General features: G+C 37.2%; 1 protein-coding gene, 1 non-coding gene and 1 pseudogene across 3 annotated transcripts in view; 2 read left to right on the top strand and 1 right to left on the bottom strand.

Moving 5' to 3' along the window:
- The window catches only part of NXPH1 (neurexophilin 1), a 908,922-nt gene that overhangs the window by 659,307 nt on the left and 224,561 nt on the right, over nt 1–25,054 (bottom strand). The gene's annotated exons all lie outside the window — the stretch shown is intronic.
- LOC116281273 (TFIIA-alpha and beta-like factor pseudogene) lies at nt 6,292–8,453 on the top strand (annotated as a pseudogene).
- On the top strand, nt 7,351–7,425 carry TRNAA-UGC (transfer RNA alanine (anticodon UGC)). The gene has a single exon. It is a non-coding gene; the product is annotated as a tRNA-Ala (tRNA).

The following is a 25,054-nucleotide window of genomic DNA, read 5'->3' on the forward strand; positions in this document are numbered from 1 at the left end:
CACGATTTGGGGACATTATTAAGTGAAATAGGGGTTACTTGAACACAAGCATTGCTATAGTGAGACAGTTGATCTGATAACCTAGAGGGCTACTAAGTGACTAACAGGTAGGATGCGCTGGGCAAAGGGATAATTCATATGCCAGACAGGATGGAGCAGCAAGGCCTGAGATTTCACCATGCTACTCAGAATGGCACACAACTTAAAATTTATGAATTGTTTATTTCTGGAATTTTTCACTCAATGTTTTCAGATCGCAGTTTCGGACTGTGAGTAACTGAAGTTGTGGAAAGCAAAACAAAGGGGGGATTACTGTATTTAGAACACTTGCATATTAAAATGTATACTGAAGGAAATTCTAGATAAAAAGGAGATACAAAATATTACCAAAGTGACACAACTAGTAATTGTATAACCACACTCACTATCTTCCCCAACCTGCTCTTGCTCTTTATTCTCTAACACAGATGCTCCACCATCTACCTGCTTGCCACCACAGAGCTGATATTGCCCTTGGTTAGATTCCTATATTTGTCCCCTAACTGGTCTCTCACCCACCCCATTTGCCCACTACAAATGTGTCCACTTAAGCAATCCAGCTAATTAACAAATCTGACGCTTTAATGGCTAAAGCCCCTGACTCCGGCTGAAAAGACCCACCTCTCCTATTTGTTGCCAATCTCTATTCTCATCTCCTGGTCTCTCCACACCTCCCACCCCATTTAACATTTATCATTACTGAACTACTTGTAGCTACACAAACTCTTCTTGCAGTGCCAGGCCTCCCATATTTGCATATACTCTTCCCTCAGCTATGAATGATCACCCCAGCTCTGCCCACTTGGAAAGCTTCTCTTTATCCTCAGTTATTTGGCTAGATGTCACTGGCTTTGTAAATTCCTTCCACAAAGCAACCCCCATAAGCAATATTAGCAGGTCCCCTCCCCTTTTGAGTATTCCTGCATCTTATGCACAGTTCTTTGACTGCATTTATCATTAGCATATTATGAGCACATGCTTCCTGTTCTCTTCCACAAAATGGTGAGCTTTTCAAGTGCTTCTCCTCAAGTAAATCAGGGATGAGAGATATGGGCTCTGGAGCAACCTGGTTTCAAATCCTGGCAGCACTCTTTACCTAACCTCTCTGTGACTCAGTGTCCTCAACTGCAAAATGAGGTTCAGGACAATATATATACCTTAGAGAGCTATCGTGACAATTAGAAAATCCGGTTTCTATAAAGTATAGTCAGTTTTTAATGACTATTATTTATCAGATTGAAAATTCAGTGACATATTTCAGTTCCAGTGAACACGTGGTAAAGATCTAGATATGATAGTTGAACTGGACTGTGGAAACTGACTTAAGGAAAGAAATAATGGTAACGTTCATTCCAATAGAAACACCCTGGCAGTGGTGGATGCTAGGTTTTATAAGCCATTTAAGCAGGAAACATTCTTTCAAGAGCCCTAATACCTACATGTCTTCATTGTAACTCCTTCCAGCACTGCTATTCTGTGTCTTTTCAAACTCTGATTTTCACACACATTCATCCTTCCTAGGGTCTTATTTTTGTATCAAAGCTGTCTTTCTTGTCCTGAACAGAACTTCTTCAAGTAACTTAGAAAGAGCTAGTGAGCTTACTTACTCAGCAGGAAATAACTTCCCAATCTCAGCTTTACTGCTTACCTTGGAAAAAACATAATTTCACTAGTCCTTAACCTTACCTAATTTTATACAAGGAATAATACAAGATCCCTAGAAAAAAAAACCAGAATGTTTAAGTGAATACATACATACACGTTTTGTCTTTACTGTGGATATGCACACTATGAACATGTCAAACTTATATACTGTTTTTTTAAGTTTTGAATGTTAAAACAATACTAATTTCTAAATTAATTCATCTGAGTAACGTAAGTATCATTGAAGTTGTGGTATATATATACCATGGAATACTACTCACCCATAAAAAAGAATAAAATAATGTCATTTGCAACAACATGGATAGAACTGAAAATTGTCATTCTGTGTGAAATAAGCCAGAAAGAGAAAAATACCATATGATATCACTTACATGCGGAATCTAAAAAAGACACAATTGAATTTATTTACAAAAGAGAAACAGACTCACAGACATAGAAACAAATTTATGGTTATCAGGCAGGTGGGGGAGTTGGGATGGGAAGGGATAGGTTGGGGTTTGAGATTTGCAGATACTAACTACTATATATAAAACAGAAAAACAATAAGGCTCTACTGTTACAGGTTTTACTGTTCCCTGTATAGCACATGGAACTGTATTCAGTATCTCATAATAACCTATAATGAAACGGAATATGAAAAGAAATATATTTGTATAACTGAAACATTGTGCTGTACACCAGAAACTAACATAACATTGTAAACTGATCACAATTTTTAAAAAAAATTTTAAATAAAAGAAACTAAGCTCAAGAAAAAAACCAATCTATTACTTTTCTGTACTCAATAACTAACCTTTTAAGAATAGACAGTACTTTGTAAAACTGAACCACAAATGGTTACATGACCCATTAAAAGTGGTGACTGGTAGTCTTTTTTCAATGCTCTTTTCATTAGGACATGAAATTTAAAATTAAAAAAAAAAAAGCACCTTCCTCAAAAATACAAACAACAAAAATACTAAGCTCAACTAAATACACTCTAGAATCTGCAGAGGTAAGTTATACCTTCAAAAAATGTGGTAAGTTCCAGCATTAGAAACTGAATTTTACTAAACACTTTCCAAGCAAACACCTAGCAGATTGTCCTTATCATGTACTCAATTACCAATTTATAACTTACAGTGTTTAATATTAAGATTTCCACAATATAGATTAAACTATGATATCCCCATAGACATATATTTTTAAAATTTTAGGCAATATCACCAAATTATTTCCAAATGGTTGTCATTTTCAGCTTTTTAAATTTTGGTAAACATGATTTTTATACCCATTTTTTTATCAAGTCAAAAATAAATTATTATTTGTAAATACAATCACATTTTAAATGTTCTAAAATTCAGTTCGCACATTCTTTTTGGCAGGGGGAGAAGGAAGGATTTATTATTACTTGTAGCATTAAATATGACACCAGAGATCTCTCCCAGAGTAGTGTCTCCCATGCATTCTTTAAATCTGTATTTATTGTCTTTATTTCTTATTATACTCAAGTTTCTCAAAATGAGAAAAGGCTAAATTCTTAAAATCAAATGCTTATTTATTTATTATTTAGTTACACTTCTTGTTTATACCACAAAAAAACTTACTATCACTACAGATAAAAGTGTGTTTCCAAGAAGATCACGATGGTGTTGTAATTAGAAAATTGAGGCCCAATAATCCACCAGAGTGACCTTGAAATTCTACTTACTGGTGTATAAGTTAAACGTTTGTTTTTGTCAACCTAGGTGGCTTTTAGTCAGGTTCTTGAACTCTTGAGTCTTACCTAGGCTAGCTCATCTTTTGGCTTCTTTGCTTCCTGCCTTGCTAATTAATGGAAATACATACTCAGCCAGCAGCAAATTCAGGAAGTTTATTCCCCATGAAAACCTAATGAAGGCTGTGCCTCCACAAGACAATAATTTGTTTAAATTTGAAAGTGCCAGTTAGAAGCAGCATTGATTCTTTGGAGACACGAGGGCTCCATTGAGTACAATCTTCCTTCACTGGACTACAATAAAGTTCAGTCAACTTCCAAAGAAATATAATTTGCTACCAAGTCTCCCTGAAGAAGATGCCACTGAGGCCAAAGAAACTTCATTTCTCTTCCCTGCAGTCTTTGCTGTCATTTTTGTGGAAATCAGCTGTTGACATCAGAACATACTCACTTAATTTAATTTTTTTCACAGCCTGTCCCACAAACAAGCAAAGAGGAACGTATTTTTGGCTTGAATGGCTGCTTTATAGGCACATAGGCTATGTATGCATCTGGGCTGCTGAGGTACACCGTAGATGAGAAAATATGCTTTCTGTTTCCAGACTTCTAAACAGGGTAACGTGAACTCCCTTCTCCAGCTGTTCAAGGCAGTTATCTTCTCCAGCTGTTTATCGTTTTCAACAATAACATACTTCTGCATGTCTGAAATACGTGAAACTTCAAAACAGCCCTTTCATGTCCCTATCCAAAGCAACCATCGAAACACATTTCCATTTCCTGCAAATACTAGAAAGTGAACAGACTTACTTTGAAACGACCGTAGCTTGTGTGCATGTCATTCCATCTTTACCCTCTTTTACTCACATTTACCATTCAAGCAAATGTGGGGGTGGAGCGGGTGGGTCAGTAAAACAGATGCCTCTAATGGCAGATAATCATTAGGGATCTTAAAAAAGTCCATTCTCAGAGGAACCCTTTTAAAAGAAATTCCCTAAACAAGTGGACTTCAAAATTTGTTGCTGTAGTACTCTCCAAAAGAATTTTGAAACACTGTATCCACTCACACATTTTTAAGTTGGCATCTTAAAATTTTATCATAAGCTGAAATCTTTGTAAAAGATATTTATTCTGCCATGTGAAATATTGTATATCTATTTAAATATACTTTTTACCAACACCTCAGTACTACACATTTGAGGTCTTTTGATTTATAGAAAATGTCTGTGTAACCTTAAAAAATAAAGTGAACATCTCAAGATGTAACTCAATAAAAAGTGACAAAAAGAAAAAAAGTCAGTTCTCGCTTTTAAAATAATCAGCTATATTCTAGATGTTAATACATTCCTGTGACAACCTTGTTACAACTGAATTTTAATTTTAAGGTAACTAAGGAGAGAGATGAAGAGAAAGACAGAGAGACAGCAAGACAGTAAGACTGTCTACCTACATATTATTTAATGATTACAAATCCTTTCAAGAATTGTCCATTTATTTACTCATTTTTTAGGTTTCAAAGCCTCTTACATTCACCTTTAATTGACTCCACAGGCACAATTTCAGAACAAGAAATTAAAGAAATCCCCCATGGTTTAGGGGACTAAAGGGCAATTTATTCTACAAAGGAAGAGAAATCAACTTTTTTTGTGTTTTATAAGATTTGCATGTGAAAACAGATGAAATGACACTAATTCTACAAATGTGACATGAGAGTTGCACCTAGAAATTTAATCATATTTCGTAATTAGTCTTCAGGGCTACATTTTATGGGGCTAAACTATGTTGGCAATAGAAATACGATTGCTATGTATTCCCCCAAATCCTACAGTTTGAAGTCACTTTCAGATAAACTCTTTGTAGGAGAGTTAAGACACTTTTGAATGCCTGCTGCAAGCCCATGATTGCTTTCGAGGGAAATAAGACAAACAGAAGAAAGAGTGTCTTCTCTGAGAAACATGAAATCTGGTTGAGGAGTAAGATTTATACACCAGAAACAATTAGGAAATCATTCCATGAATCTAACAGAATTGTTAGTGCTATGAGGCATTTGGGTTGAAAACATAGAACTTGGAATCTTCCAGACCTGGGATTTAATTCAGGCTATAAATTACTTCTCACTGACCTCAGCTTCCTTGTCAGTTAAATGGGAAAAATCAGGAGGACAGGAATAGGCAAGTGACAGCCCATGGGCCAAATCCTAAGCAGAGCCTGTTTTTGTACGAGCTGTGAGCTAACAGTAGTTTTTTTTAAAAAGTGAGATCAATTTTTTAAAGAATATTTTACAATTATATAAAATTCAAATTTAAGTGTGCAGAAATCAAGTTTTATCACCCAATACAGCCACGTCCATTTATTTACATATTGTACATAGCTGCTTTTTGTTAAAACAGCGAAGTTGAATAGCTGCAACAGAGGCCATGTGTCCGGCAAAGCCTGAACTATTTTCTGTCTGGCCCTTTACAGAAAAATTTGCCAAGACCCTTGTTGTAGAGAACTGAAAGAAATAATACGGATGAAATCATATATAAGCAGATTATGTGTTAATAAACAGTAAATGTTATGAGTGTTTTTGTAAGAATCTATAATTTGAACCAAATGTACAACTTCAAAAACAACATTTTATTTATAGGAAAGATTTATTTGAAGAGATATTATATAAAAACTACATAGTCAATTCCCACTGACACAGTAGCAGAGTTGACACAATGCATAATAAAAATCTTTTAAAATCCAGAACGCACAAAGTACTGCACAGTTTGATCACTAAGTCATTAGTTGATAACCAAAGGTAGACAAGGCTACAAAAGGCATGACTTACCCATCACACGTTGATCACCCACTGTGGATCGGGTGCCCCTGAGGAAACACAACTGTCACCCAGATTGGGCGCCACCATGGCGATCAACGTGTAAAGTAACTGGCCACTAAGGTTCCTTTAAAAATGCAAATGCTGGCATGGTCTAACCTATAACCATGCAAACACATATAGAGACTGTCATGCATGCATGATGGAGACCTGACTGCCAGAAAGGAATCATTACTGTATCATTTGTTCCGTAACACTTGAGTGAGACTCAGCTCTTCAAGCTCTTTTCTACCTTGGGATTCTCACATATGATGTCCCATCTGCTAAGAACACTCTTCATTCTGCTCATCCCAGGCTCTCTCCTTCCCACTCATCAATATCACTTCTTCAGTCACTCCATCCTAGCATCTCCTTTGTTTCCTTCATAGCACATTTATAATTATATATTTAGGGGGCAACTTACTTATGATTATCTGTCTTCTCCATTAGATTCTAAAGTCCAAAAGAAAAGCAATACAGTCTACCTCTCTCATCATTATATACTCAGTTCCTAGAACACTGAAAGGTGACAATTAATGCCTGGTGAATAAATGTTTGTAAGCCTGGAAGTCACCTTTAAAGCACAACTTGTCCTCAAGCATAATAAAGAACAATGGAAGGGATTGGAGGGAGAAAAAGCCATTTTATTCTTTTTTTCAACCCAGAACCAGAAAAACACAAGGTTCACTAGTTATTAGAGAACTTTCAAAATCATCAGCAACAAAAGTATTTTGACTACCTGCTATTTCAAGACACTATTCTAGATATGAGGGAAATGTAACTTTTACAAGCTGAAGTGCTGACTCTCCAGAAGCTTACAGGACAGACACAAAATTCTACTTCAAGGCAGACTTTGGAAATGATAATAATGGAAACACAAAATGTTATAGGGTTAAGGGAGAATATTAATTTTGGCTGGAGAGATATGGAAAGTGTTCTTGGAGGAGATGAGATTCAATCTGAATCTTAAAGCATTGTTAGAACTTCATAGGGCAATTAGGAGGAGCAGCATGTTTTCAGTCCAACTAGAGAAAAGTTTAGGAAAGTACAGAATGTGTTCAGTACCACCTTAGCCATTTTGGTCAACTTAAAAAAATTGATCATTAGGGGAAGGGTATAGCTCAACTGGTAGAGTGCATGCTTTGCATGCATGAGGTCCTGGGTTCTATTCCCAGTATCTCCTCTAAAAATAAATAAATCTAATTGCCTCTCTCCCTGCCACTGCCAAAAAAAGCGATCATTAAAAACGTTTCTAACTACTATACGTAAAATAAACAAGTTTCTTCTGTATAGCACAGAATATAGATCAGTATAACTGGAACTTCTATCCTTTTGCAATCTAAAGCCACAGAAGACTTCTTCAGAAATAGCGTCCATTCACCTCTGGTCACCTTTCAGTTGCCACACAGCTTGCACCAAACATTGCAATCATCAACAGCATCGGTAGTTATTCCTGCTGGTAGAACTCTTCCCAGTTTTACCACAGCAGAACTGGGCACCTCAAACTCCAGTGCAAACTTTGCTTTTCCTGGTTATCCTATTCATGTACCAGCAGGTGTGACACTACAGACTGCATCTGGTCACCTTTATAAAGTCAATGTACCAATTATGGTGACACAGACTTCTGGAAGAGCAAATATTCTTCAGCATCCAATTGAGCAAGTATTTCAGCAGCTTGGGCAGCCTTCAGTAATACAGACCAGTATTCCACAGTTGAACCCATGTTCTCTTCAAGCAACTACTGAAAAATCACAGAGAATGGAAACTGTGCTCCAACAGCCTATGGTTCTCCATTCTGGCACAGTGGAGAGGAAACGTGTAGATAACGCTACCAGTGATACACTTGTACATCCTGGAAATGAGCATAAACTCATGTCCGAAGCTTTAAAGAGTCAGCTGAAAAGCTCTCAGTATATCAGCCTTCCAGGTGTTGTATTTTCTCCACAGGTCTCTCAGACAGATTCTCATGTGGAGCCAGTGCTCAGTGTTTTTGCTGGTATGACTCAAAATCTGCATGGTGGGCCCCTCTCCACAGGCCCTCAGGGGACTCAGCACCAGCACATGCCTGATGGTCAGCTTCATGTTCTCAAAAATAGGATGTGTGGATGTGATTCTGTAAAGCAGCCAAGAGATGCAGAGGAGCCCAGCAGTCTACCTGTCTCAGAGAAGGTAGTTCTATGTTCAACTTAATGGTATTAGTGAATAAACAGTGGCCAGTGGAAAAAAAATATAATGCAATATCTTATAGTAATCTATAATGGAAAAGAATATGAAAATGAATATATGTATGTATTTGTATGACTGAAACATTATGCTGTATGCCAGAAATTGACACAACATTGTAAACTGACTGTACTTCAATAAAAAAAAGACACCTCAAAATAATAATAAAATAAAATAAAAGAAGCCAGTGACACACACACAAAAGGTTGTATCTAGAATCAAACAGTTTGAGTACAAATCCTAATGTGACCATTTACTCTTTCTGTTTCATTAGGAAAATTACTCTCTCTTCAAATCCCAGTTTCCTCATTAGAAAACAGGAATAATAATATTACTTCCCTCAAGTCATTCTTGAGAAGGTCAAATAAAACACATGAAGATAAAACACAATTCTTATCTCATGATAAAAGTTCAACAAATGTTATCTTTCATTTTTCTTACTATCTTTCCTTAGTTCCCTTACGTATGAGAAATACTATCCTGTTCTCTCCTTTCTGCTTTCCTCATGCTATTCTGAACTAAGCTGTTCCCTGGCAGCAAATTAAACATTTCTGAAACTGCATGAGCACTTTAAAGCTCTTGGGGTGCCATTGTGTACAGAAGCAATACCTAATTGAATAGTAGCCTAATAGCCTCAGAAAGCTGCTGCAATTAAAAAAAAAAAGTTGAGTTAAAAATACGAACAGTTCAGGCAGTGAGAGAATGAGCTTCCATGAGGTGCTTTGACATTCTTCCTCAACACCCTTAAAAAAAAAAAACAACCAGCAAAATCTAGCAAAAACCAAAATAAATACACAAATCCAAATTCTTCATCAATTCAACAAAATTGGAGTCAATTACTGTGAAAAGAGGTTTATATCCCTAGGAAAATCATTGATCTCAGGAAGATCTAAGCTAAAATAAATACACCAAGTTAAAAGAATCAATATTTCCAAAAGGTAAAATGTAGAGTCCACTTTTTAGCATCTTTTTATCCCCAATGAACACATTAAGTTTTTGCAAGAAAATGTGACTTTAGTTTCAGAATCTTAAACTACTGCATTATTGGAATAGGGCAGGAGCTGTCCGTCTACGGAAAGAGATGTCTTCCTGATACAAGGGAAGGATCTGATTTTGCCACTAAATCCCAGACATGGGAAGAATTTCTGTTGGGAAATGAGGCAACATCTGAAAACATTTTGGCTATTCAATTGTCTTGTAAGGCTTAGGCGCAGCCTTGACTAGCAGCAGGGGGACTTGCTCTAGAGTTTGGCTAACCATAACTAACACAAGTCTTTGCCTGGTGGCCCTCAGAGGGTCATAGACTCTTTCAGGAAGAAGTGGAGGACTCTGGATGCAGAGTAACCTATCTAAACCCACATCAGCATTTTTCTCTAATGATGCTAGATACCAAGTTTCAGTCGCCCTAAAATGTTAGGACCCAAGCAGATTCTCAACATAGTCAATCTCCAACTATGAAAAGAAAAATGAAACCATAATGTTGAGTCAAGCCTTCAGGTTCACTGCCACTGTCAGAACCTCTCAGAACTTTCCAATAGAACTTTCTGCTATGATGGCAATGTTCCATAGCTGCACTATTCGACAGAGTAGCCTCTAGCCCATGCTATTGGCCACTTGAAATGTGGCTAGTGGAACAGGAACTGAATATTTATCTTACTTAATTTTAAGAAAGTTCAATAGACACTTGTGGCTAGTGGCTACTTATTGGACAGGTTACAGCTGGAACACTAGTCCCACCATCCAATATATTTGTCATTTCCATGAACATATTCTTTAACAGCCATCAGTCAGCCTCAGTTTCATACTTGGTTCAAAATTTAATACTTATTCACCAACTTCTTGTCAGTTCATCATCTTTTCCTTCTTCTGACTCGTTGACCTGTCCTGTTTATGTGGCCCATGCTGCCATTTCCTATCTCTGGAGTCCAGTGTCCAAAGCTGATCTCGTCATCCTCACCTCTGATGGACATGGGCTGATCGACCTACACAGTCCTCAGCTGTCTTCTCCTGGCTACTGATGAGCATAACTATTTTCTCCCTCCTTCACTTTAGGAATCAATACTGTACCCATAAAAAAAATTATAATTTCCAGAAGTTCTGCTATTAAACTTTACACTCTGTGGCTTAATACAATAGAAGTGTCAGGCCTGCCAAACAAAGATAGTTCAGCTCCACCTCTAATTCCCTGATTCCCAGATTCTATTTTAGGCATCTTTTCTCATCTTATACTATAATATTAGTCTCCCTTTTTGACTATTTATCTATATTCTTCTTTCCACAGCCTAGAGCAGAAGAAAAATATTTTAGAAGTTAAAATTTTTTGAAAGGTCAGTTATCCAGATATGAAAGCAGACAAATTTTATTCCACCAGAAACTTGTTTTGAATCTTTTTTCCTGCACTGATAACAACACACCGCTTTATTCTAAATTACAAACCTGAACAGCCTGGATATTTTCCCCATGAATTTCTATATAATGCTAATATGTAAAGGGATAAAGAGAAAGATGATAGCATATATGTAATAAATTGTACATTTATCAAATGTTATTTCTACAATTATAAACAATGAAGTGCTAGAATGCTCTGAACTTCTAAGATCTTAAAATAGCATTTTAACTGCTCCTCCTCTGTTTCTCTATTCTTTAGGCCAAGTGTAGTTTTATAAATATATTTGACACCAATTAGAGGAGAGGGGCTGTTCAGCTTGTTCATCTTGGAGCACACCAGATATATAGAAACAGACTCCCGAGTACCACGCATGTGCCAGGTGACTCCATTCAAAATTGACTGGGCACTTGACCCAAGTCAAACCAATCAGACTTGGTCTCAAGCTAGAACTAAGGGAAGCAAGTCAGTCCTTCTCTGGAGGGCTGTGGGATATGAGACCTGACAGCCTTGAGAAACCATGCTCTCTGCCATGTGGATTACAGTCTACTTTGCAAGGGGAGGCTGACGTGCAGAGAGAAACAGAAATTCAATTCTTCATTTCCTCCTGTCCCAAGACCCAGGTTCCCCTGTAATTTCTTGCTTTACATTAGATGTCCATTAGTTCCAGTTAATTCTCTCTTTTCTGAGTTAGTTCGAGTTATTTTCCTGATACTTGAAATCAAGAGTGTCAATCAATACAATATTTTTTAACAGTTCAAAAAATCCACACCTGAATAAATGCAGCATTGTGGGTAAAATTGGAATTACACAGGCAAACCTAGAAAATTAAAAATGAAGGCTCCCCCAGCCACTACACAAATGAATGTCATATATATATTAAAGTTTATGAGAAACATGGTGCTTGAGATATGACTAGACAAGGAAAAGAAGTATCATTTTGAATTCTCTGACATGTAAATTTTTAATTGTATTTTGAAATTATATATCACTAAAAATAATACAGAATAGAATTTTTAAAGCATGTACAGTATAATCCCATTTTATAAAATTATTTCTGATTATCTATCAATTATTTATCTGCTTATCTATTTATATATTCATAGAGAACTGCCTGAATATTCACAGGCTAACAATGACCCTTTTTTCCTAAGGGCTTTGTTATTACATAGTATTTTACTTTTTTCTTCAAAGTCTTATGAATTAAAATTCTCAGCTTAAATCAATTGACATGTCTTATCCTAAACATGTCACAATGGCTTCTGTGAGAACACATAAGCAAGGGAGAAAACCCAAACCCCTCCAAAACCCTGGTATTGCTCCAACAAGAATGCAAGAGGTTAAAAAAAAGTTTTGATAATTATTACTTTTATTCTAAGATAAATTTCTGACTTAGTTTAAAGTATGTAAAGTTTTTGCTCAATATATATCTATTCATGATTCCCTTAACATGTCATTCATACTGCAGGAATTTGTGGTCATAGTCTTCCATGAATTACTTTCAACCTTTCAAACTTATATCTACCCTTCAAGAATAAACAAAGCTTATTATCTTCCTTGGAATCCCCTCTGACCATCTCAATCTCAGGGATTTCATTTCCTTTCACACATCATAGCCCTTATTGCATTCCAGCAATTGGGCTCTGAATATATGACATAGATTCCATTAATCAAGTTTCTACGAATCAATCCTGAATTCCAAACTAAATTATCTACTCTTTGAAATTGGAAATCATTTTTTTTTGTTTACAAATTTATATATTTACTTATTCTTTCCAAAATGAGTTTCAAGTAACTTATATAAATACATGCAATTCAAATGGGTTAAAAACAAAGGAAAAGATACAGAATTTAGGACAAGGTTAAAGAACAAAAGATAAAGCTAAAGGTAAGATTAACATTTTGACAACAGATACTTCAGCACAGGCACAAAATCCAGTAACAAGGCTTCATACATTTATCACAATTTTTTTTTTACTGAAGTATAGTTGATTTACAATGTTATGTTATTTCTGGTGTACAGCATAGTGATTCATATATATATATATTCCTTTTCATATTCTTGTTCATTTTGCAGAATTCAGTTCTTAAACCCATATGTACTACAGTCTCCCTCCACAATTTGCTCCCCTTCTACTCTCATGCTCTGGGGCTGAAGTACAGTTCCCCAAACAGTGTTTTGGGATCAGAAATTTCAGTGTTTCAAGTTCCTCACTGTTTGGGGATTGAATTTTTATTTTATTTTAGTCAACTAGTTCCACTCCTATCTCATCAACTAAAACAGGGTGTGTCCATTCAGATTTTCTATGTCATTATTTCCCTACCTCTATAGCAAACTCTATATGCCAAATCCTTCCATGATTACTGGTAATGTGACAATATCTATTTCACTCTGAGCTTCCTAAATTATTATACCAAGTATCCTCATGGAAAAATATTTGAAGAAGAATCAGTTTTATGACTCCAGGCAAGTATCTACCTAGCTAGGTCAAGAAATAGTCATTTTCAAAGCTCAATAAAACCCTCCTGATAAAACCGTGGCACTGTCACAAATTGCAAGTTGGCATGAAAAAGAATCTGAACAGTTTGCCAATGCTGACAGTCTGCCTTCCCTGCCCAAACTAAGAGAGTAATACCAACTAATTGCTCCACATATGCAATGCATACTCATCCTTTTATTTTTAAAACACAAAAGAAGCTTCTTGATATGAAACAGTCCAGACAAAGCATATCACATTGCCAGATTGAGGACAAAAATGAAAACAGATTCACAAAACTGATTTAAGATTTAAGGCTTCTTAAACATGAGAAACTTAGATGAAAGAGTGGATGGACTGGAGCGTGGTCTCCTGGTTCCTAAGACCCCCTCTACTAAATCTCACTGTGCCATCAAAACCCTGGTTATGGCTTACCCATGGATGAGCTTATCAAGTTTTATTGAAACAACTAAATTACTTTGGAAGAAATTCTGTGTTTTATGAAAGCCCCAGTTCGAGATCCCTAATGAAGAATTATTTGTAGCAGAAACACAAAATCAAGTGAATTCCTCACCCCTGAGCAGAGCAAGCATGCTCATTTTGACACCAGAAGTAGAGGTGGGCACCAACCAATTAAAGAGACATGCATCTCTTTACATTTTAAAAACACAAAAGAAAGAAGCTTATTGAAGCATAAGTAGTCCAGATGAAGTATCTCATGTTACCAGAAACAGAATGATTTTGCAAAAACAAATTACTGATATTTCCCAATGAAGGGGGAATCTATAAAAACACTGTGTAAACCTATTCTCCAGACTTTGAACACTACTGACATCTCTGATAAAGAACAGCAATCAAAATGCAAAATGATAACACTTCATTTGCTTCGGACATCCTTAAGACAGTTTTGGGGGTTTTTGTTTTTGTTTTTGTTATCTAACATAGAAAGAGACATGGATTGTATTGGTTACCTAACCAATTTCTATCCAGTCACTCTAAAGAAACCAAAATGAGCTAGAGAATATATCATGATCCACAACACAAAGAAATACAAGATTGTGAATAATGAGAAAAGGCCACTGAGATAAACACTAATTTGAAGAGAGCTACCTTTACCATAATAGAATCATGAAATGAACTAGTTGTTAAAAAGATAGACACAGACAGTTTCATACCCTAAGGACAGTCTCCATTCTGATCTCAAAGATTCCACTTGGAATCAGTGGTTAGCGATGTAATAAGTCACAAATGCATTTTGAACAAATCTTCAGAACCCAAAATATGGATTATATTTCCTTATCACTTCATCCCTCTATGAAAGAAATTAATACTTTGTTTTGGGTTAGACTTCTGGGTGTGTATCAGTCTCTCTGTATGAATATTTGGCCCAAATAAGACATCTCATTTATCCTTGATCCTCTTATGAAACCTAAAGTAATAACTTACACATAATAAAAATATGAATGCATATTTGTTAAATCAGGAAAAACTAATTTGTTCTGCTGAGGAAGAAAGTTTGTAAGGAAAGAAGGAAATCTATCCTGTTCTGAGCTCCAACAGTGATTGGGGCACAATGCTATTGATGCTGCAATGTAATCTTCTAATTTTCACAACCAAAAAGGATCTAAGTATGGAGGCTAAGAGCACAGACTCAAGTCCGACTGCCTAGGGTCACATCCTGGCTCCACTTCGCAGCTGTACGAACTTCAGCAAGTTGTTTAATCCCTCTGGGCCTCAGTTTAATCATATATAAAATGGGGGTAATAATAATAACTACCTCACAGACTCGTTATGAATATTCATTGAGTTAATATATGTAAAGTACATAAAGCAGCACCTGATACAGAGTAATAGCTGAAAGAAAAGTCAGCATATTAGCTTATTAACAGTTTAGGGGAACTGAGAGGCTCAGATGTGTTAAATTCCCTGTCCAAGACCATTCTGATTGCATGCCATCAGCAACTGGGATTTTGAACACCTCGTTCCATCTCTGCAGGAGAGCTCCGTGATCAGGCAATGTAGCATGAAATAACTTCCTCACTGCCGCCTCCTAGAGGAGTCCCAACCAGAGATGAAGAAGGAATGGGATGGGGCTACCTGCCTCCTCCTCCATCATGTCTCAAGTCCTGATCACCTGGTAAATGTCTGGGAACCACTGTCACTGCACTTATTGCTCTGACCCCTCCCAGACTTGCTCTTCTATTCCTTGGTTCAATGCCTTCGCAGAAAAAGGGAGTGCAGCATCCTTCACCAGGATAATGCAAATCCCAGTTTTACTGTTGTGCAACACACAACTGAAGCCCTTTGCAGCCCAGTCTCTCCATCTGTAAAATAGGGATAATAACTACAATAACATGTACAAACATGTACAAAATGCTTAGAATCTATTGGATGCTGATCTTACATCATTTAAAATTTACACCAGCATACGGTACAGGTACTGTTAGTATCCAAGCTTTACATATAGGTAAGGAATCCACGGTATGGAGAGGTCATGTAACTTGTTCAAGGCCACACGGCTGATAAATGGCACCACCAGAATTCAAACTCAGACATTCTGATACCAGAGTGTACAAACCACGGCACAATACCTGGCAATACAGTCAGTGCTCTGTGAATGCTAGGTTTCTGTACCCACTGTGAAGTCATAATGAATCTGGATACTGGCAGACAATATAGAAGTCAGTGCGGGCGTCCTCCTCATGCCCTTGTGGGTAAGTACAGCTTCTAGCCTCAGCCTGAACAGATTCCTACACATGACTCTCATGCTTTTCATGGATTGGCCCTGCTTATTCCTCCAGAACCATTTCTCAGCATCTCCATCCCCACCCTTAGTAACACCCTCTCCCAACACCATGATCACTAAACTTCACCCCACCTGCATGAACTTCTCTCAAAACCTTTGTATATATACTACTAGCCAATCATCTCTCCATTCTGGATCTTTTCAACTTATTGCTCTCTCTGTCTAGAACACTCTGCCCAGCTCCATTTCACCTGACTCACTATTACTTAGTTTAAAAGGCATTTCTCTGGTGAGTCTTTTTTGACCCCCTTCTGACCTTCCTCCAAAATAAGCTGTATGTCACTGCTTTGTCCTCCAGCTCCCTGCAATGTCCTAGTAAGGCTCTTAATACCCTAGACTGTAATGGTATATTTCACATCTGTGTTTCCTTTTAGGCCCTAAGCTCTATGAGGACTTTAGCAGGCCACACTTATCATTGTTTCCCCCAGTGCTTGATACATACATGTCTTCAATAAATATTTATGAAAAGGAAAGAAGAAAGGAAATGAGAAAAGAAAAATACAAAATTTTTGCTTTCTCCTGTTTCATCCTAATTCCTCTGTAGACAAAATTTCAATAAATACGGAGCATTCAAGGATGTTACACCAAAAATTTCTATGATTGCAGAGGTAAAAGGTGAACCCTATTTGGTCCTTGAGCACAATTCCTTTTCCTGCTCAAGGGTTTGGCATTTCTCAGAGGTGAAGATACAATCTTCAAACCTCAGAGGACTGGATGGATTGATGGTTAGTTAAACAAACAAATAAACAAACACCTCCAACTCTAAGCGCAATGTTAAGAATGTAAGAATAACTCCATCTGCCAAGTGACAGAACATAAAATACTACACTGATAGAAGGGCTGGAGCTTGAAAGAAAGCGGTTCCCTAAATGGTCTGGAAGGAATTTGATCTGTGGAGAAGCCTAATAGGGCCCAGTATCAAGCACAGCTACTTTTCTCCCTCCCCACAAGAAGGAAAAAAAAAAAAAAGACCAACACCAGTCAGCCTGCATGAATAGAGCAGATTCAGCTTGGATGTCAGGGAACTTCACTCAAATGCCAATCACCAGGATTCTAAGCTATCCAGAGGTTTGGCTGGATCGCTGCCAGTCAGTACTATAACTGATATCTTTTTCTTCAGACATCGCAACATTCAAAAATAAAAGGAAAATGTGTTCAGCTGCTGCCTCTTCAGCAGCTTTGCAATTTTCCAAGGATCAGCCCCTCTCCTACTCTCAGTCCCCTAATCTCCAAGCAAAGTAATAGCTTCTCCTTGCCTAGGGAAGCAGTCTCCAGTTAGTAATTCAAGAATCCTTGGTTCCCTAATCTTTTCCTGCCAGGAATAAATCAATGATGTTTGTTAAATGTAAGACCCCATGTAAAACCCTCTTTCTCTTCTTCTCTTCAGTCTTTCAAGGTGTCATAGACAGTAGAGTGTAAACTCTTAATAATAGCAGACTGTGACTGTCTCCTCTAAACCCCATATTTAATCAGCACTATCTTTCAGCCATACCCATTCTCTAGAGTGTTTGGGAACCCTTCTTTCTTTCTGTGAAAGGGCATAAGCCCAGTCCATACCTTCATGTCCCCCTTCCCCACTGAAACAGGCTACAGGGACTCAGCCTAATTTGTACTCCTTAACTGGCAACCAACACCCATTTTACACTTGTCAGTTCTCAGCCAAAACAGCTGTGGAGTAGCATTGACTCTTCCCAGCCATCTCCACTCACTGCTCCTGATGACAAATAGGTAAGTCATTTTTCAAGATAAAGACATTGTGTCCACTCTCTGTAGATTCTGAAACCATGGACATTCAATGCTGATTAATGCCTGACTCCCTTCTAGAAGCCCCCGAGGGATTTGACAGGGCTGGCTGTAGCTGGACAAGCCTTCAGGCTTTCTAATAGCCAACTCATGATCTATCCCCTGCAATACACGCTGAAGATGCTTCCAGTGATCAGGTGGAACCATCATGTGGATCAAATGAAACCAAGCAGATACAATAAACTACATTCTGAAATCTTGAGTCATAAAACCTGAATTCCATGAGCATTAGACCAACATCCAAGATTCTGGCTCTACTATGATGAGTTATAATTTAAAGTAAGTCTTTCCTTGCCTTCACTGAATCTTAGTTTCCTTCCTCCCTTCTGAAGTAGGTATTTGGTTGCTTGCTCTCTGTCTGTCCAGGATACTGTAATAAAGAGTAACTGCTGTAAAATGTAAGGAGTGGAAAAAAAGCCCGAGTGCGAGTTTTAGTTCAGCCACGCACAACCTTGCACTTCAACTTATTCCCCTTCACTCTTACAAGCATGTGGTACTACATGGTCTAAGGTGATGAAGAGCTGTCTCTTGCCTATTTCTCTAGCACCATAGGGCACCATTTGTTCCTTTCCTTGTCCTGCTTCACCCATACCTGACTTCTTTCAGCTTTTCAAACAGAGCATACTCAACTCTTGACTCAGAGCTTTATTTACTAATAGTTAGCCTCTCCTTTACCTACTACAGTTTTTCCTTAGAAAACTCCCTCAATCTTGTCTCAGCTGAACTATAGCATTTTCAGAGAAACCTTTCTTTATCCTCATATTACGTTGGCTTCCCTCTATTTTATGCTTTCATAGAAACTAGTACTTGAACGTTGGCAGCAAACATGACTCTTGTAATTGTTTAAGTGTTTCTGCCCCCTTCAGTGAAAACAGAGAGATTTTGCCTGACTTGATCTCTGCTGCGACCCCAGTACCTAGCTCATGGACTGGAATATGGTAGATACTCAATTCAAATTTAGTAACTAGCTCCTCTTCTGAAATCCTCACTACTTTCAGAGGGCTATGGTTATAATTTATTGTGTGAAAGCACTTTGTAAACCGCAAAAGTAAATTTCAAACTGCTATAAAAATCTAGGTCACTACTATTATCTATGCATGTTTTGAATTCCAAAAATTTCAAATTGTAACTTCATCTCTATGTGCTGAAGCTGTGATTTGAGCTTTCTCTATTATTCAGTGGGACATGGCTGAGATGAAACATTACCCTCCCCTGCTATAGAAGGAAGTACAATATGACAGCAAGGACCAGTATTAGAATCTTTTGCAGAATAACAAATTACCCATAAAACTTAGTGGCTTAAAACAACAAGACATTTTTATTATTTTTCCCAGTTTTTGTGGGGAAAGAATTTGGGAGTAACTTGGGTGAGTGTTTCTGGCTTGGAGTATCTCGTGAGGTTGCAGTAAGATGTCAGCTGGGACTGCAGTGATCTGAAGGCTTCAGTAGGGCTGAGAGATCCACTTCCAAGGTGGCTCACCCCCATGGCCGACAAGCTGGTACCAAGCAGATGCCTCATTCCCTTCCCACATGGGTCTCTCCACAAAACAGGGTAACTGTCCTCACAACATGGTGACTGATTTTCCCCAGAGTAAGAGATCCAAGGAAACAAGATGGAAGACACAATGCCCTTTAAAAACAAGCCTTCAAAATGGCATGTTGTCACCTCTGTCAAACTCAGTGGATCAAAGAGACAAGCCCCGATTCCCTGCAGGAGGAGACTACAAAAGGGCATGAACACCAGGAGGCAAGGGACATTGGTAGCCATCAAGTCTGGCTCCCACAGACGTTTTGTCCGCCAAAGTCACTAACACAGAGCTTCGTGCACAGTATGTAGTCTAAAATAAATCTTTGAAGGGATCTATGGCTGGAATCATGAATGAACAGATGAACTGGGGGTGGCAAGGAGTGAATGCTACCTACTTTCTGAGGCTAGCAATAGAAAAGTCAGAAGGAATGATAAAGCGGTTAATAAGGCTGCACACACGTACTCCCCAGTCACCACAGCAAAAGATTGTAATGACTGGTTTTGGGAAGAGATGCAAAATAGGAGTCAGTGTTAGTGGAAGAGTGTGCCCTGGAGTAATTCTTCAGTTTCTAAACCTAGTCTTACTTCCTCTTAACCATCTAGCTGAGAACAAAATGTATAGATAAATGGAATTTCCTATTACAAAGAAAAATTTGGTGAAAGGCGTAGAAACTGCCAATTTTTTTCCTGCATTATTCTTGTTATGGAAATTTATAATTTAGTTACCCTCGTGAATGTTATGCAAACACATTAAACAATACAAGGGGGATGTGAGCCTTTAGAATTCTTGACTTATACAAGCAGTACTATAATTATCACTACAAAGTTCCAATAATAACATTATTTGCATTTTCTTTGACACTGTTTTTGGAAAGATTTTCTAAATACTTCAGTAAATATTTGTAAATTATGACCATGAAACAGTAAAGGCCATTCAGAGTAGGAAGGGAACACTGAAGACCAGAATTGATTACTTTAATATTCAAGCTTATTAGTTCACTCCAGAAAAATAGCTCTGACCCTATAGGGATTTTTGATCTAATGATTCCAAGAGCAAAACAGTATTTCAATGAAGAACAACCACCATCCATAAAGGAAGCAAGTCAGAAACCTGGTAGTTATCCTGGACACCTCCTCTCCTTCACCTCCCTTATCCAATTATTAATATCCCCTAGATCCATTCCCTACTCTCTGCTCCCACCACTCTGGATCATTACAATAGCCCCACACAGGTTTCAACACACATACTCTAATGATGCTGATCTGTACTCCCCTTAACAACTAAACTGACCTTTTAAAAAAGATCTACCATATCCCTCACCTTTTCAAAAGTCTTCAATGGCTTTTACATCTTGAATATGGATTAAAGTTTAAACACTGTCAACAGGACCTTCAGAGTCATGTATGATCTGGTCCAGATCTAACTCTCCTGTTTCACCTGACAAGACCCTCCCCTCACACACTCTGCTCCAGCTTTCTCTCAGTCCCAGATACACATCCTCTCACCCCTTTGTTCTGCTGCCTACCTGTCTACAATGTCCATCATTACATTCTTTCTTAAAAGTCACTTCAAGCAAGCCTCCTCTCAGTGGAATGGCCTCAGTGGAAATTAGCTCTTCCTATTATACGCTTCTTAGCACTGTGGTCTCCTTTGTAGCTCTTAACACGGCTGTAATGCTTACTCCTAGAGGGACAAACTGAGTCGTGTTGACATCCCATTTGCTCCGTTCCCCTCACTCTCACCCCAAGGGCACAAACAGTGACTAGCGTTCGTTCTCATCGTTGTGCTTCCAGTGCCCGACCCCAAGCTCAACACAGGGTTGATGTTCACTGTGTGAAGATGGACTGAATAAATGAAAATTTCAAATGCATGCCCAGAATGTAGCTTAGACAGTGGGAAAATATGATGTACTTATTTAAGCAAAATAAAGTAAAAAGCAAAAGCATAATGTGCCTCTTGGTGGGTTACTATCAATGGCTAGAATAATCAGAGATAAAATCTATTTTAGACAATTAGGAAAAAGGGGATCCTAATCCACAATGTAGTTGGAAAGTTTCTGCAGATAGTAAAATCTGTCAAGACCAGCTTGAAATGTAAGTTTGTTGATGGTGGCTCTTCTCCATTTAGAAGGCCTTCAAACATTCAGTAGAAGAGGGAAAGGGGAAAGGAGGAAGAAAATGGAAAATACAATGTGGCAAAACCATACACAATAGATTCACCAGAATTTAGAAAACATTCTTCACTGCTTACATCGAAACTTTTGCTAGCTAACCTTCACTAAATAAGAGCCTATTTCCTTCAAAAGAAAAGCAGGATGATTACCAAATGCCTCACCTTTTGGTAGAATTAAATAAAAAATAGCCAGTGCTTCTCAGAAATACAGGAAAGCATTACAGAAAATTACATTAGGGATATGAGACCTACCCAGATAATGCAAATGGAATAAATATATTCATATTGAAAATATGGAGCTTACAGAACTTAAGTTCTTTCTATAGAATAGTAGCAGACACTCAAGAAAAGAGTGACAGCATTGACTATAGTTAGAAGTAATTTTGTGTACTTTAACTCTTAAAAAGGATTTATATGCTTTCTATTCATTTTAACAAACTCTAAACATGAATTCCAAATTTCTTTTAGGACAGTCACATATAAAACAAAAGAATTTTAATGAGTTTTCTCCCCAAAATACCCATAGGTACAAATCTACATTAAGGATTAATGACCTGTCAGCTTGTACTTAAAGGTGAGAAGAGACATTTCAGTTGTAGGAATTTAAAAATAAAAGAGTCTGGAGTATGAAAACTTATCATTTTTCCCTTTTGTGTCATAAAAAGAACTGACCTGATTTATTCACTTTAAATTGGCCAAAAGAAAAATGTATTAAACGGTTGGCCTTTTAAGCAAAAATTCATTCTGGGCAAAGTTTTATGACAAAATTAGAAAACCTGGTCAGAAGTACTCTTTTCGTCACTTAAATGATAGAGCATTAATGACAGAGTCAAGAATAGTATAAAAGGGAGAGGCTATTTACATTTTAGATTTAACGAAATGTCTCCAATGACTGCGGTAACGTGGAAGGACGGCCTTGTGCTCTCAACCAAGCATGCCTGGTGGTAGGCGCCATAAAGTACTTGAATAGCTATTTCAAGCCATCAATGCAATTTTATCCCTATTTTTTAAAGTCTTATCTATTTCAAGTAAAAGTTAATGCTCAGTTTTGTGATTCATTTACACTTGACGCATGGCCATGCCAGAGCAGCTCTATTTGCGGTACTATGAAACTTTTTTCCCCTTTGAATCGAGAAGTGATGTTATGACAGCAGGAGATAGAATCCAAAGACTGAAAAGATCAAGTTGAATTTGAAACTCAGAACCTTCAGCGTTTCAATAGATTCCAAATGTGGAAGGCTTTGCATTGTCCCAGCCTCAGTGTGTGTGACACAAGGACACCAGGAAAACAGCCCTGGTAAGAATCATGTGACTGTCAGACTCAGACAGTGTCTCGTCTTCCTTTGCGTAGGCATGCTTCATATAAAAGAAGTTAACAGATTTCATCTCTTCCCTTCAAAAAGAGACCATCTCTGTTGGCCAGACTGAGCAACACTAATCTGAGTCTGTACTTGCTCCAGAAAGCATCTGTGTTATGGGAGATAATAAAATCACTCAGTTTTGCCTACAAGATGAAAAATAAAACTAAATATTTGAGTAACTTATTTCTTTATCTTTTCATATAAATATTTAGTGTCGTAGCAAAACCAAGCATTTGGGGAAAAAGAATATACTGCATCATCCTGCTTTTAGGTAGATGATATGTACTGGGATCGACTCTTTTATAGTATTTCTGCTCTTCTAGTCCTGCTCTGAGCTAGGAATGGTTACAGGGCACATCATTAAACAAGAAGGTCCTGGAAACATCTTAAATCCTCAATAAATCTTTATAACACTCTCAGTTCTACATACCACCGCAGTACACATTAAAAGCCTCCTATGACATAGAGTTGACCTAGCACTTTCTACCTTCCAGGTGTTTTATGCAGTCACTGACAGAAGTGTGTAAAAATCAATTTATGTTCAATAAGGTAAATGTCAATGATATCTTTAAACATGATGAGCCAATGGCATAGTTTATTTCCAGACATTCAAATTTTGATAGCTGATGACCTTAAATATTATTTGGGCATGATTCAAAAGTTCAGAGGCATTTAATAACCTATAATTAACTGGAAGAAAGTTCTAAAGTCATGCATGGCATTCTCCTGCTCAGAAGCCTTCTATGGCTCACAACTCCCTGTAGAAGGAAGGTTCATTGCAATAGTTTGGCATTTAAGATCTTGCATAACCTGGTCCTAAATGGTTCTTTTAGCCTGATGTCACCCTTCCATCACTCATGCCTTATACTCCACATAAATCTGATTATTCCTACTGCTGACCACATACCAAACTTTCCCACCTCTGTCCTCCAGGGTTGCCCTTTTATTCTTTCTGTTGACTCTTCCAGTCTAAATTGGGACAATCTACTCAGAAGGCAGTTAGGTAGTATGTGTATCAAGATCATTAATGTTATTTTATACACTTAACCCAGTAATTCTACTTCTAAGTCTTAGAAATAATCAAAAGAACTATAGATTTTTTAAAATGTACAACAATGTATCTTATCATAAAAGGGAAAAAAACTTGGAAGGTACCTAAGAACCCAAATTTAGAGGGTTATATTAAAAATCATTATTCATCCATATTATGAATTATTGGTTAGCTGTTAAATGATGTTAACAGAGAGTTCTTAGTGACAAGAATAAATGTTTAAGACATACATTAAGTGAAATAGCAGGATACAAATTGCATAATATGTACAAAATCAGATAAGACTGGAAGGGAATATATCAAAACAATAATATTGAGATAATATTGAGATAATTCTACATCTTGAGATTTGGGGTAATTTTTTCTGCTGCATTTATAAGCTCTCCTAGCTTTACAAAATTTCTGCATATATTACCTTAATAACCAGAAAAAAACAGCACACTAAAAAGATATTTTAAAAATCATATATTTTAAGATACTCACATGCCACCCTCTGTGAAACTTCTTCAATGAACCTTGATGGAATTAATTTCTTATTTCTCTGTAATCCCATAATACTTTGTACTTCCAACTATTTTTAAATCATTTTCTGCCTAATATAATTATTGAATTTGATTGGGAAGAAAAGACCTAACATAGATCCATATCTTAGAATTTCTAAAAACAGACCCAATTGAAGAGGAGTTTTCTATATATATTAGACAGTACCTGTAATACAGATTTATTTTCACATTGCCTTGCTTAGGAGAAGCACATCTGTCTAATATTAGAATCTCCTTTACAAACCAAGCATCAAGGCTACACTTCCAGCTCTACATCTGCAGTTTGTTTGAAAACTTATGTTTTAATTACAGACTGTCTTCCTACTAAATGCTGTATTAACATTTTGGAACAAGGTGCTAAAATGGATGCAGGGGTTAAAAATATAAACCAGTAATTTTACCATAAGCACAGCAAGAAAAATCATGGCATAATTCTCCTAGCAAGCCTGTTCTGCTATTTTC

The sequence above is a fragment of the Vicugna pacos genome, chromosome 7 (genome assembly GCF_048564905.1).
Source record: "Vicugna pacos chromosome 7, VicPac4, whole genome shotgun sequence".
Classification (NCBI taxonomy): domain Eukaryota; kingdom Metazoa; phylum Chordata; class Mammalia; order Artiodactyla; family Camelidae; genus Vicugna; species Vicugna pacos.